Here is a 15,010-nt window from a genome sequence, read left to right as displayed (position 1 = left end):
CTCTGTGTTTTGTGTATATCTCGATCCTTCTACATTTTATGTTAATCTTTCCTTGTCTCGTCTCTTCTCCCCCATTTTCCTTATCCCACTCGCTCTTTCTTTCCTCTTCTTTTCTGTCTTTTTTGGTCAGTCTCACTCTTTCTATCTCCGCCTCTCTCCTCTCCATTTATTATCACCAGCTGAGTCTTTTGGTCCCGAGCCAGAACAAACACTGATATCCAACCAGCCCCCTCACTGCTCTCTCCTTCCACTGTCAACTGTCCATAACTAAACACACAACGTAACAGAACCGATACACACACATACACACACTCCCTGAAGTGTCCACTGTAGCTGTTTGCTTGGCTGACATGCTCTACTATGATTGCAGTGGTCTGTAAGTTTCACTACAGCCTGCAGCTGTAGACCTTTCCAAAGCTTAGGCTGCAGCCAACCAGAAACAGCAACAAACTCTGGACAGGCAGAAAATAAACAGACACTTTTAGTCTTTTACATGGCCTCTCCAGTCATTTTCCAATGCAATTTTTTAAGAGGATTGTCTGTTTTTTTCAGACCATATACAGAGAAAGGCTGGAATGGTAGGAGCGAGGACACGTTCTGCAACAGAAATGAGTCGGATTTAAACCCTTATTTATAGTAGTTGGAATGAGTTTATCATGAGGAACCTGTTGTGTAGCTGACAGCAGCGTCATTAAGTTACTTCTTTCTAAACTCATTCTCACAGTCTCACTTCCCTCAGTTTTCACATTCTTGCATATCATTGCTTGACGCATCTTATTTGCGATTTATTTTGCTCCTTCCTGAGTTCAGCATATATTAAGCTCCTATTATTTACTTGTACTTGTTTTTTGTGTTTTTGTTGTTTTCTTAAGGTATTTTTTTTGTCATTACCTACACGCTTTTTTTCTTTTCTCCACATCTTTTGAGTTGCACAGGGAGACTTGGGATCAGTCGCTTGTGTCTGCAAGCTTACATCCTGCTGAAGTATCACGAAGCAGAACACTGAGTTCCTGCCAGGTGTTCAGCAGCCATTACCTCTGACCTCATTGTGGAGGTAGACAAGCAAACTGATCATTCTTTTTATATGATGAATAAAGAACAATACAAGTGTTCTAACTACCATCTTATTCTGTGCATGTGAAAAAGAAAAAGAAGAGGTTTTCCACTGAAAATGCAAGCTCACAAAAATGTAATGTTCATGTTTGCAACATGAATATTTCCCTTTCCTTTGTATGCTGCCTCTGTCCAGCACCTGTACCCAACTGGGATTGGATGTTAACACTATCTACAATCTTTGCATGTGAAAAAATAAACCATGCTCGCGTCAAAAGCATGTTTTTCATAACAAAGCCTGTTGCAACATGCAGAAATGATAAGAAAAAGGAACAAAACAGTGTTTTGCAAGGCTATTGCAACAAATACTGTATGTGTACTGCAAGAATGACACTTATTCTACAATCCAATGTACACAGGTCAAAGTTAATTTTATACAAAACTCAAAAATAATTTGAAGCTCTTTTGTCTTATGTTGTGGTTGCTCATTTTCAGTTTTCCTGAAATTTCTTCTGTCTCTGTTTTGTAGTCATACAAAGAGAAATATCCCTTTATAACCAGTGTTGGAAAATACAACCAGTGTTAGAATGAAGTAATCACATTACTTTACTCATTACTCATACTTTATTACTTAATTACAGGAGCTGTAATTAGTTAGATTACTTATACCTCTATTTTTCAAACCACAACCCCCTTTTTTTCTTAATTTCCTGACTGTAAATGTTCTCCTGACTGCCTCCAGTCTCAGTGCCAAGCTCATACAAGACTAAACACGTCCTGGACCTCTCTGCTGCCTGCACAGATGTGAAATTAATATCAATATTTTCATATAGCAACCTTAACAGTATACATATTACCAATAAGGTTAGAGAGAAGAGAAGGTTTTCTTCCAAAATGTTGAGGTAACCTTAAGTTTTTCACTTGATGGCATCTTAAGTAATTATCAGATCAAACCACCTCTCAGTCACAACCCCTGCACATGTCTCTGAGGTAAACCTTCAATTGTTTGCACACACACATGCTGACAGCTCGTTAATGACAGGTAGTAAAGGTTGTGTAAACACATGTGTTGGCGCTGAGTTACCAGACAGTAAAAGGCTGTAAAACTGGGAGCCATCAGGCCGAGTACAGAGCACCCATTATCAGTTCAGTGTCCTCCCTCTGAGCACCAACCCTCAATGACAATTCAGTCGCTCGTCACCACAGTTTGTTTTTCTTTGATTGTTTTGTCTCTATTGTGGAACGTTGTTTGAGGGATACCGTTGAGCTTGGATGTTCCCCCACTTTTTTTGTTTTGTCAGTGTGTTTTATCACTTCACACTGAAAGGTTTGCCATAAAAATCCAATGATTTGGAGACATCAAAATCCAACCTGAAAACATCTGTAGGAATCTGTTATAAAAGGCAATACAATGAACAGAATGGGGATTTTTCTCCCAAAACAGCCTGTGCAAAGCAGTAGTTTCATACAATGGAAAATGTTGTACGACTGCCTAAACACACTTTTAAAGTATTTTAAATTAAAATTTTGAAGGGTAAAATCAAGAAATTGGCACCTGCCCCTCACCCTTGTACACCTATCCACACACACACCTATTCACAAACACACACACAGACACACAAGTACAGTATCCTGTAGGAAACGCAGTACTGAGCTGGTTGGTAGGAGTATCTCCATACTGGAAGACCAGGTTGTCTGAGCGTTGTATGGACATGTCTGCTGGGAATCGGTGCCACATGGCTGATAATCAGATCTGCCTCACGCTCTGAACAGATGGCACTGAGTGTATCATTATTACTCACCAAATGAGATGAAACCAAAAGCAGTCATTAAGAACAATCAATAGCAGTGATTAAATGAGATTTGACACAAAGGCCAGGATGCCAAGACACTGAGACAGAAGAGTTAAACATGTCCCAAAGCACCTACTACGATCTGCGCAGAGCTTTGTCGACCACTGATGTGAAAATGAGGCAGTTGGAAAAAAATCAAGAACATGCAGATTAATGTGACTCAAACATTAGTGATGCAAATGAATACATTGATTTTATTCTATGCAAGTCAATGAGCTTTGGCGTCTCCCTTTTGAAATTCAAATCTAACACTGATTGCTAAAAAGAACCCTTTTGATGCATATACTTGGAAAAATAGTTCTGTTAAACCAGTGTGTTTTCTTTTCTGAGAATTTTCCTTAAAGGACCCATAAACTCCCTTAAGGTCGACTCCCGTACTCACTCAGACACACAGACCATCTGTATTTTTAAAAACCTGCTGCAGGGGGACAGGTTTGCTGTAACACCGTATTTCACATTCAGTGTGTTTTACGTTCACACCTGCACAGAACAGCCTCAGTCGATGTGCAGAGCGACACTGGAACAGCTGAGGTCTGAGTTCCCCGTTTAACGACAAGTTGCAACATCTCTTCAAACTTGTGACAAATGTGCTTCTGTGTCTGAAATGGGTGGATATTGTTTTTGTATCATGCTACTACAATCAACAGCACACTTGATGATATATTTGCATATATTTTGAAAGATGAACATGATAACTTTGTACTCATCAAAGAAATTGCTGGCATCTACGAACATGCTGACATTACTACGAAGTCGAACGAGACAAGAAACAGATTGACTAAGCTACTTTATCTGGACGAAAAGTGAGCACCTGAATGTTGTAATGTGTGCACAGCTACAGCAAATACAGGAAGTCTAAAGTCTGTCTGTAAACTGTGATCTCCAAATAAGTTTGGCTAACCTGGCTATTTGTTTTTACAACCTTTATGATCTTCTGACTGCATGTTTGTTGCCCACTCTGACTTCTTTTGTCGCCGTGTAGCATTACTTCAGGCAGAGCACTGAAGTCACGCTTGCATCAGCTGACTGGGTAATGCCAACACTGTTTGCTGCTGCAGCTCCCTCCATCAACCCAATCTTCTCATCATGCTCTAAGCTTTCGGTACTGTTGATTTGACTTAAGTTCTAATGTTCATATCTTCATGTGTGTGTTAAGGTGGGATTCATTTTCCAAGTTCTTTGAAAGCTCTCTCAAAGATCTCACTGTATTATCATTTACTGTAAATGGTCAATTGCTTGACATAAGTGTCTCTGACTGAACTGGAATTTACCATAAAATTCACACGGATGTTTTGGTAATTTTGACACCGCTGTGTATGAAAAGAGAGGATAGAGAGGTATTTAAGATTCCAGTAAATGTACTGAGGGAAAAGGAGATATGGTGCTCTTAACAGGCACATACAGAACACACACACACACACACACACACACACACACACACACACACACACACACACACACAATACTGGCACTGAAAGCACAACCTGTCTATCTTAAAACTCTCGGAGCAATTCCAGGTGTTTCTGGTGTCCTGTTCTTTTCTTCTCTGCAGGGACTATGAATTAAAAATTATATAAAATAAAATGCTGGCTAAGTCTCAAGGCCAATGCAGCACATATGGTTTTAATCAAGTTTACAGGAAGGACATGGAGGGTGATACAGAGGAAGAGAGAGGCCGAGACAGAGAGAGAAAGTGAGAGGAAGAAAGGGCAAAAGAAAAAAGGAGAGATTGTCACAGTGACCTACTTAAAAATTGGACTGTTTTTGCTTTTATGTGTGGAGGATTTTCTCAGTATGGCTGATGAAAGCTGTGAAACTAGTTTTACAAAATGATATTTTCTTTTCTTCAATCCATCCACATCCTCCCTCAGTGTGAATGATTGAGAGATCTGGGACATGAAGTGGAGCCAAAAAGGAAAAGTGAGCTTAGCGATGTGTCCTGGCTTGTTTTCATTCAGCCTCTCTGACTTGTTTATGTCAAGTCAGCAAAGTGGTGGTCGGGGGCGGGGTGAGGTTTCATGTGTGTGCTCTGAGTTTGTGTGCATGTGTGTGTGTGTGTGTGTGTGTGTTCCCAACACATAATTGTTTGGCAGTATACATAAAAGTTTACAGGCAAAAAAGTGAGCAGTAAAAGAGTGGTGTTCCCCCATGTCGATGTCAAAGCACTGAAATGAAACGTGAGGGTGAGAGACTTACAGAGATCATGAGAGAGATTGCATTGGAAAGACTGCAATGAGGTGGCTAATAAACAACAACACATTAAATAAAACAGATGATACATGTAATAGGTGTGATCCACATTACTGATACCAAAACGATTAGTTTAATAATCGACTAGTTAATCGACTGAAAATGAATCAGCAACTATTTTGATTCATCACTCATTTCAGCTAAAATGCTCACTGGTTCCCACTTCTAAAATGTGAGGATTTTATGCTTTTCTTTGTCATTTAATAAAGGAAACTGAATGTCGTTTGGTTTTGGACTGTTGGTCAGACAAAACGTGGGTATGTCAGCTTGGGTTTGGTAAATTATAATGGACATTTTTCACAATTTTCTGGCCAGAAAATCAAATAATTGAGAAAATAATCGTGGGTGTTAGAATAAGAGTCCGTCCACCCAAGAAGAACAGCAGCATCAGCCGCTTCAGCAAGTGCTTCAAAACGACATATGGCTACTTACAAGTGACCAAGCCCTCTAGTAGCTATAGTAAGTATGACGGGAGCTACAAAGCCCGCGTCGGGAGGAGATCGGATCAGACACACTGGGGCATCAGATAAGAAAACGCTCTACAGGGCATGGACTAATGACTTAATTTAATTTTTAAAACATTTAAATTGTAGGACTTGTCGGGAGATTGGGCAGGTTCCTCTGGAGTCTAGAGAAGCAGAAGAAAAACCAGACTTGAACTGAGGACACAGTAGGCTATGAGCTTTCATCAGACGCAGGTGATTTATCTACGGCAAAAGAACCAGTTGCAGGTATCACAATGCCATTGTTTATTTGGAATATATGCTTCCATCATCCTTTATTGATATGCTGACTTTTCCACTTCAACCAGTTCCTGGCAATCCACTCACTTTTGTGATGCACAAGTTGAAAATGCACATAAAAACAGGTAGATGGAAATGCATGTACTAGAAAACACTGCTGCCAGTCAAAAGAGGGTAAAACTTGAGCTGGCACTGATGCATGGTGTCTTTGAACTGTTTAAAATGTTTTCAGTCCTTGAGAGCAAACCGATCCATTGATCATGTTCACAAATGTTCACAAATGTTAGATGTTAGATTGTCCCCAGAAGGCAGCATTTTCAGTTCAGCTTTCTCTTGAAGTTGCTGATTAGGAGAAAATTTTCAATGTCGGCGACCACAGTCAACTCCTAAGATTAATTTAGGCAAAGACAGGCAAATTGTGACATAAAAACTTCACCAAATGCAGCAAAAAAGGTAAATACAACCTATTTGTGGTGGAGTACATATGGTTCCATGGTGTTCTGAGAGAGTATATATTTTGGCCTTGGCCTCTTACCCCCACCTCCCACCCCCCATGGAGAAGTTAAAGCCAGATTCTTTGGTCACTGAATGCCGGTGGTTCGGGTCCAATCAGCACCGCTGGCTCGTCTCCATCCTTCCCAGCCCGACATTCCACCACACTGGACGGTGAACATAATCCTTCACTTTCTCCCTTTCTGGGTTTCTTTGGGACAGTTTTCCTTTGCAGGAAGCCAGATGGGACTGTGGCATGCCAGGCATTTCACCTGGTTCTAGTCATGACTCTTGATGCCCCCGGCGAAGGCCCGGGCATGAACCACCTCCTGCTGAGGCACGCGACGCCCCTCGCATTGTTCCCGGCTTTGGCTGCTCCTCAGGACTTCACCGCAGGCTATTGTTCCTGCCAGTGGGGAAGAGAGAGAGAGGCATGTTCACACAAACAAGGACTAACTCACTCAGACTGACACACACATGTGCACACTTCTGTACTTGGAATCATTCAAAAATGAAAAAAAAAAAAACATTTCCAAGAGACCTGCTCATACCTACACGTTTCTTTATTCCACTAAATACAGAAAATCAACACCTGCACTTACTTCGTCCACATATCTGTTAGCGTGGGTTGTTGTCTCTGAGCCTGTTTCAGCAGGCTTCAGGCTCTTTCAGTCTCTTGTAGTCTGTTCTTTCCTGCTTGCTCTTCTTTCTTACTATTGCCTCTCCAGTCTCTTCATAGCCTATCAGTGGTTTTGCTGTCTGTATACCTCGTTCTTTAACATATTGCATTACATTCCTCTGGCTGCAGGCAGCTGATATGCAAGAGCAGCAAAATCTCTTTTTAGGTCAATGCCTTTGTGGTAAATCTTGTGCACTGAGAAAATGTTGGGTCGGATCTGGATTGTTGGTGTCAAAGACTAAAACTGTGATATTTGTAAAGACTGCGGTCAGAAACAAGAATTTTGGGCCAAATCTGAGACTCTAGAGTTACTTTTGAGCAAAGTGATGTCACAATACTACGATGCATAACAACAAGTACAAAAACACACAAATCTAACTGTTGACACAGTTTTAGAATAAAACAAACAAACAAAAGAACAACGCTAGAGCATTTACAAAATGTGTGAAGATAAGTTCTTGAGGTCATGCCCGTGCTTATCTTCTTCTCTCTGTTTCAGCCTTCACTAAGCCACACCCAAAAACTGAAAGCTTTTCAAGGTGAAGATGAAATCATTCCAAAACAATGATGTATGCCTTCACAGTTGTAGTTGGGTACTGTGGAGCAGAAATGTAATCCAACTTTATTTTGGCTCCAATCACACAACAGAGCAGTTGTCACTTGATTGTTATTTCTGTTCATCTCATCAGACGATTTTGTGAGCAAAAAATTGGTATTTGATTGCCCAGGAGCTAGTTTTAGTTTTTAAACATTTGGTTGGTATACACCATGCATTAACTGAGCGATGTTACTAGCATGTGCTCCCTCTTAGTAAATGAATGGCTGTGTCTCTGGTTTCCTCCTGATTTTCATGAAACGAAGCTGGTGGAAGTTCAACAACGAAGATCTTTTCCCTCACTTTTTCCTTAATTCCTCTACGGGTGAATTTCTGTTATTTATTTCTGCTCTGTCACTTCCATTTTCCCACGCTGTCAAAGTTCCTTTCAATTACAAATTCTGACGACATCATAACCGACCAATGGACCTTTCTGCCGGCATTCCTCGAGCTAATCGTTTTTGGGATGCTGTTCTTTAAATATCATTGCTATCCTGTCAGTCTGTCTTTCAGACCTCCACTTGCCATTAGCTCAGCTGAGAGGCACCATCTTTCACTTGCTGGCTTTACTCCACCAACAACAGCAGCATCTAGACTCCAGAGGATCCTGTCCAATCTCCCAACAAGTCCTCCAATAGAAGCATTTTCTGATCTGGCAGGACAACATAATTTGTCTGTGCCTTCCAAAACTGTTACAATTCACTGTTGAACAATACATCTGTTTCTGATTAAGGTTTGGTTAGGTTAAGGTGCAAAAGCAACATGGTTAGGTAGAGGGAAACATCATGGTTTGGGTTAAAATGACTACTTCGTTAAGGTTAGGGAACAAACAAAACAACATTGACTGCTGGTTGGAAACAGGAAACAAACAGCGGTCTCCCGTGTTGAGAGTCTGATGTTTGTTGACCCATCCAACCACCCCGACCTCCTCCCATTGTCGCAGACTGTCAAAACTAAGACAATTGGGATCTAGTCTTCAGCTAATAGAGAAGGCTCTACCAGTAGTGCTGGGTTCTCCCTCTGTGCCACTTTCTACACCAACTGAGGAAGCTGACAAACCAAACTGTCACTATTGAAGACTATAAGCATCTTTTGAATGAGGGTAATTATTTGTTATTTACATTCATTTACTCTAATATTCAGAAATGACTTAAGATACAGGTGTAGCAACACACCAAATACTCGAGTACTTACTGCTCTGCTGTGCTTCCATCAGTCCAGTTTGAAAATGTCAAAATTTCAACTTTCAACTTCAACCTAATCTAAAATGGACAAAATATTTAACAGAACTGGAGGCGAATAGGGAGAAGCAGTGAATTCAGTTTCAGTTCGGCAGATAGGTAGATACCATTCTTTACTTATTGAATTCTTCCCAAGGTTGAATGTGCAGTATTTTTGGTAAATTGGCAGAGAGACAAGACACGACAAGAAAATTGGTTGCAGTTTCTCTGTGCGATTACTGTGCTACATTTGAATTTAGATAATGGTATGATGGCAAATACAGCTGGTGTACACTCTAAAACACATTTGCAGCCTGACTGGGACTAATAGTTCGCTCTTTTGGCTCAGTTTTTGGCTCCGTTTCTCTGTTGAATTGGCCAAAACAATGGAAAAATAATTTTGCCCGCCTCAAACAACCACAAATATTTAAGCATTTGATATTGCTCTATGCTGCAGACACATTCGACATGCATTCAGCAAAATCAGGATAAAACAATTAAAATCAGGCAGCTGCCACTATTTTTTGTTTTCAGTGAATTCCTTTTTGTGAAGTATGTAGGCAAAAAGTAATGCACATACCTGACTAATAGATGCATCTTATTTTAAATTGGTTAGTGTAAGTATAGCGAATAATGCAATAAAGAGATAATTAGATCAAATGTTTTCTTGGCTCTAAGGAAGTCCTTAATATTAATTTATAAACTTTATATATATATATATTTTTTTTTTATTTTTTTTTGCTTAGTACTTCTATCCCTGTGTGCACTGACGTGATAGTGAGCTGCTGTAGAAAAAGAGTTTCCCCTCAGGGATCAAACCTTCATGGTTTAAAAATGCAATGCAAATAATAATAACTGACCTTGTTGGAATCCTGTCAACGGTTTTACTGACATGTCTTCTATGATGGTGGCACATGGGGAAAATGTTTTTTGTCCCGATGGGGATTTTTCTGTTGCAGTATTACGGTTGGCCACTCTGACAAATTGGCAGCAGGGATGACTTGTCACACCATCTCCAGCTCTCTTAATACTGTACGTCTATAGCTGAGACAGAGAAAAATAAAGGTTGGTGTTGTGATAACTTTCCAGAGTTGTATAAATTCTTTCTCAAAGGAGTTTAAACTGCAATGTGGTGACTTTGGGTTCGCATTTATTGTACTCACCAATGTACCTAATGGACTTTTTTATTGTTCTGGCCTAAAACTCATGAAATGTGCATGCGGGAGACAAGGCATCACAAAGTGTTCTGATATAATCTGTTCAGTGTCACTGTAAACCTGTAGGTAGTGAGTGAGTAGCACTTATTTTATATGTATATTGCTCTCAAATCTGTATTCCAGATACCACAAGTCCTGCTTAAGGAATTACCCAACAGCCTGAAAATGCTTTTAGAGGGGAGTAATTGTATGTGGATACGGGGCCCTGCACTGACACAAAGTCAAGGGTCACCACTTTCAGTTTGTTAAAGACCTTTTCTATATGTTTGTACTATTTTAGTTGTGAAAACAGAAACATCTTAATCAGATTTTAGTCAAATACTTATTTAGTTTTCACTAAGAAAAAGCATGAGCGGTGGACAACAGCTGTATTTAGCTGTGTCCTAACCACTTGGCTACTGCCCAGTTTAGATTATCACCCTCGTAAATTGCAGCCATGGCTAATTACGTGAGAAGGAAATCCGTGACTTGTGCAGTTTTGGGCAAAAACGCACACTTGCAAAGCCACACGGACAAAATTTATTCACAAACCGTGCAAGCAACAAGACTCAAACTCCCTAACACATGCACACTCAGATACACACATATTTACGCATACCCAAGGCCGACACATGGCAAGGACCACCCAAGAAGGAGCAGCCTCTTTGAAAATAATGAAAATTCCGCTGCAGCCTGGTGCTGCACAGCAGGCCGAGGCATCGCCGCGTCTACAAAGGAGAGTCTATGGAGGCTTGCATCCCACCTGGCTGCAGTGGTTGTTGAGTACAGGCAGAGAGCCATAATGATAAACAGTTACAGTTTTTCCATCTGCAAAAAACCCTCAGTTGGACCTCTGCGATCTGTCTGTCTGTGGTTGCTGTCAAGAGGGAAACAACAGATATCAGTACTCGAAACTGGGCAGATTCCAGGCTAAATTAGTGTATATGATGGAAATAGAAGATTGATGGATCCCAATCATCTCTGTTGAGAAAAATACTTAAGTATCATTAACTGTTACTGAAAAGCATGTTGCTGTTTGTTCCATGTGAATCTTCCTCTTGGTTCTTCAATTGTCACAATTACGAGTGAAGTAAAATTTGCATGGCTGCAACAGTTACAGTGTAATGCAGAAATGTAACAAAAAAAAGACCAGACTAGTAACATCCAAACACATTTATATAAGGGTAAGGGCAGGCCTTTATATTCGGACACTTCTTACAATCGCTCTGATGACCTCGTACCAGCACTGCTCGATGGCATAACTCACTACACCACCTCAGTCTCCTCCTTATGTGCTAAGCTTTTGGTATTACTGAATCTAGTGTTCATGTTTGATTACATCAGTCTCTGAATATGTACTTTAGTGTGTTAGTTCTTCCAACAGAGTCCTTGTTGCTGCTTGGAGGAGAGCATTTTATGCTTAGTTTAATGATAGCGACAGTAATGCAGACATACTACAGCAGTTAACGCTTAGCACCAAAGATGTCACCCGGAAAACACATAAATCTAGCTGGTTAAAACTTTTGTATCAAAACTTCTAATTTTTATTTCTTAACTTCAATTTACAACTTATATTAAAAAAATCCTTGTCAGTGTTTTTTTATTGTGGAAGCACACAGTACATGATCAATAATCTTTGGATAGCTTGCTGTGGATTTCTCAGCGCCTCAGCAAATTACATTTCAAGTGTTTGGATAGAATGAAATCCTCTGTATTAACACTTGCACACAACTTGCCAACAATGCAACAGTCAGCCATGATTGAATTACACACACACACACACACACAACACAGACGATTATCAAGCCACCTACAGGCACACAACCACCGCTCACCCAGTGGGTACAAGAGGAAAGCAGCAGATGAAGTGAAAACATGGCAGTGCTGAAAATCTGTGCGTTCCTGCTGGTGGAGACAATAAGTAGGAACCACATAGAGTCAGGAGGCTCTCTGGCTTCCTGTGACCAAAGGTTGTTCAGCCCAAAGAATGTACCAAACCCATTTTTACCACTGAAGTTAAAAGGTAAAGGAGGAAGGGGCAGGGGAATTACTTGGACCACAGGACCTCAACATCCATCACTGAAGTCAAACCCTGCACTCTCTCTCTTCTGCCTGAAACAAGAGGAACATTCACAAATTCCACAACTCAGACCGCCATAAAGTTCATAAAAAAATCAGAAAGTTATAAAATGATCTAAAACCCCACCAGTGTAAAATGGGTGATTACTGCGCTGCTCCACAAGCCTTCCCCTGTTCCTGACCCCCCCACACACACGGTGATGGCGTTGGAGGGGAGTCATAAAACTTCAGTGACAAACAAGTCTTAAAAATATAGAATTTTAGTTTTGTAGCACACCTAAGTCTTGTGAAATAACCAGTGGCTAATTTGTAAATCCGGAGGTCCCAGAAATCAGAAAGATTCCACAACCCTGAATCGTGGAACTCCCCATTCAGAGCTTTATATCTGCCAGCTATTAGTAATTTACTCAACAACTACTAGCTAGTGTTACCTGTCTGATATTAGCATGCAGAGCATATTAACGAGACAACAGCCATGATTTTCATTTTATAGTTTGGCCAACTCATGAAATTAACGTTTATTAGCTACAGATGAGTCAATTTGGCAGCAACATTTGTCATTTTAGCCGGCAAAAGTAATTCATTGTTCAGCCCCACCCAATCGAACGAATCGAAGTTTTCATTAGCTGTACTTTCTTCACTGCATGCCTACTCCTGGTTCCAGACCTGAATCTGCGCCTCTAAAATGTTTGTTTATCAGTTCAAAAATAGCACCTTTTAGCATTATAAAAGATCACAGTAATTACCTGAGCACCTAACGAGTGTTGAAAGATGCCCATGGCTGAACATTAATACAATTTTGGGATAGTGTTAGTTTTTCAAATTAGGTAAATTATATAAGACAAAACATGACTTGTTGAACTTATAATATAGTATTTTGCAGATGCTACACTACCCTCCTTTTACAAAATGAAATACCAGATTTTTTTAAAAAAATTAATTACACGTTCAAAACCCACAAAAACACCAGAGTCCCAATATCCTAATGAGGCAATTAAGAAAAAAAGGCACTACCTAAAGGAAGACCAGTATTATTACTGGCTGAAGTCAAAGGCAATGCTTTAACAGCCCTGTTCATTTTCATGTTTGACTGGATGGGGAAAGGATCTTGACTCCATTGTTTGGGCTGAAAATAACCATAAAGTGAATGAGTAACAATAAGTGAGTAAGTGAGCAATAAGCTTCACTTCCTCCATCAGCAGCATTACAAGGTGCCAATAATAAAGCTCGGAGCCGTGCTGTCCTGAGAGTATTCCTGAGAGCAAACAAATGAGAATTAAAGAGAACATACACAGGAAAGAAATTATAACAACAGCCAAGAAAAGGTGGCTGAAATGTTCTAACTGTTATAAACAAGTGAAGAACGTGAATACATTGTCCTTCCAGTTTATCTACTAATGCTTATCTAAGTGTGTGTTGGTCCCTGTTACCAGTCTGGGGTTAGTAAAGCTTCTTCACATGAACAGAAAATCATATTTGTGGATATTTTGAAAAGTGTAACTAAACTGTGTAATAGTTTGTGGGTGTGTCATTAGAAAGAACAAGCTCGGGCTGTGAGTTAAATGCAAGCCAGAATGAGAGAGTTACGGAGTAGTGAGACTGGGGTTACTCCAGTCCGGAGACTTGGTCTAGTGCCAGCTCTCCTGACCCAGAACATTTTGTACTGTAGTGAAGGCATGCAAGCTAAAGCTATTGTCCTCATACACTCTCACTCACATGGACACACACACACATACTTGTTTCTCTTTGCGAGGACCAAAGATTTATTTTAGAGTCGACTCCTATTTCCTTAACCCCAAACCCTTAAATGAACCCAAATCTTAACCCTAAACCTGAGCCTATATGCCAGTGCCAAAGCCTTAAAACTAGAGCTTAACGTAACCCCAGCTGTAACCGTAAAGTGGTAAACCATTGCCAAGAAATAACCCAGAATTAACTTTGTGAAAGTCAGTAATAAAAATGTTCTAGTCATCTAATCATTCTTGGCTTACAAAGATACAAACAGGAACAAAGTCATGCACACATCAAAGTACGCAGAACTATACCGTTCTCCCCTCATCTCTCGTCAGTCTCGAATCTCACCTTTCTCCCTCTTTCTCTCCTTTCTCCACACTCCTTGCACTACACGCTTCCTGCTTCTCGTCATCATTTATAGATGATTCACACTTTAAGTTTTTGAATGCTCTTGGTGCAAGTTTTGGCAAACATCAGTTTTCAAAGATTTATTTTTGTGAAAAGTAGCACATGCAGTTGAATGTCGGTTCAGAACCCTTTGTAGCATGGAAAAAAAAAATCAAGTTTAGGGATTTAAAGACATTGCAGCATCTTTTGGACAGGAAGCTAATAAAATTGATCCACAGCTAATTGTTCAGATAAATTACCTTTATCTTGCAATAAACTGACTAGATCTGCATGCATATATCTTAGTCAGGTCTTATTCAACAATAAATAAAGTTACATAAGGAGGTCATTGAAATTGTCTGTAAGACTTGCCAGCAAACCAGTGTGAAATAAGGTGCAGTAGCCATGTGGCTACATCAGTATAGTTGGCAGTAAAAGAAGTTTATTTCCTGAGTGATGTGTTTCCAAGCATTGGTTTTCTTATTAAAGTTCCTGTAGCTTGTGAAGGTTATATTGTACAGAATTGACAAGCTGTAGCGATGAGCTTTTCCTCTATTTTGTTCTTTTATGTAGTTGAGTGGAGCAGAAAACAACCGTGTGCCTCGGTTTTCACGAGAGAATCAAAACAAGTGCATTGATTGAGTGTGTTTACTTAAATAACCCGACTGCAGTTGGCTATCTCCAGTATGCTGATTTCTTAAGTGTCAGGTAAATGAGAAACTGGGTTTC

General features: G+C 40.1%; 1 long non-coding RNA gene across 2 annotated transcripts; it reads right to left on the bottom strand.

Annotated features, from left to right (window-relative positions):
• Positions 1–5,915: 5,915 nt before the first annotated feature.
• Positions 5,916–14,266, bottom strand: LOC122875313. 2 transcript variants are annotated; one of them, XR_006377797.1, is made up of 3 exons: positions 14,243–14,266; positions 9,746–10,958; positions 5,916–6,797 (listed from the first exon to the last, which is right to left on the bottom strand). It is a non-coding gene; the product is annotated as an uncharacterized LOC122875313 (long non-coding RNA). The 2 variants fall into 2 exon arrangements; XR_006377796.1 differs by lacking the exon at positions 14,243–14,266 and having other exon boundaries at positions 9,746–14,198.
• Between the last annotated feature and the right edge of the window lie 744 nt (positions 14,267–15,010).

This window comes from Siniperca chuatsi, linkage group LG4 (assembly GCF_020085105.1).
Source record: "Siniperca chuatsi isolate FFG_IHB_CAS linkage group LG4, ASM2008510v1, whole genome shotgun sequence".
Lineage (NCBI taxonomy): Eukaryota > Metazoa > Chordata > Actinopteri > Centrarchiformes > Sinipercidae > Siniperca > Siniperca chuatsi.
The sequence above is the reverse complement of the archived record's forward strand: the minus strand, read 5'-3'. Positions and strand labels throughout refer to the sequence as shown.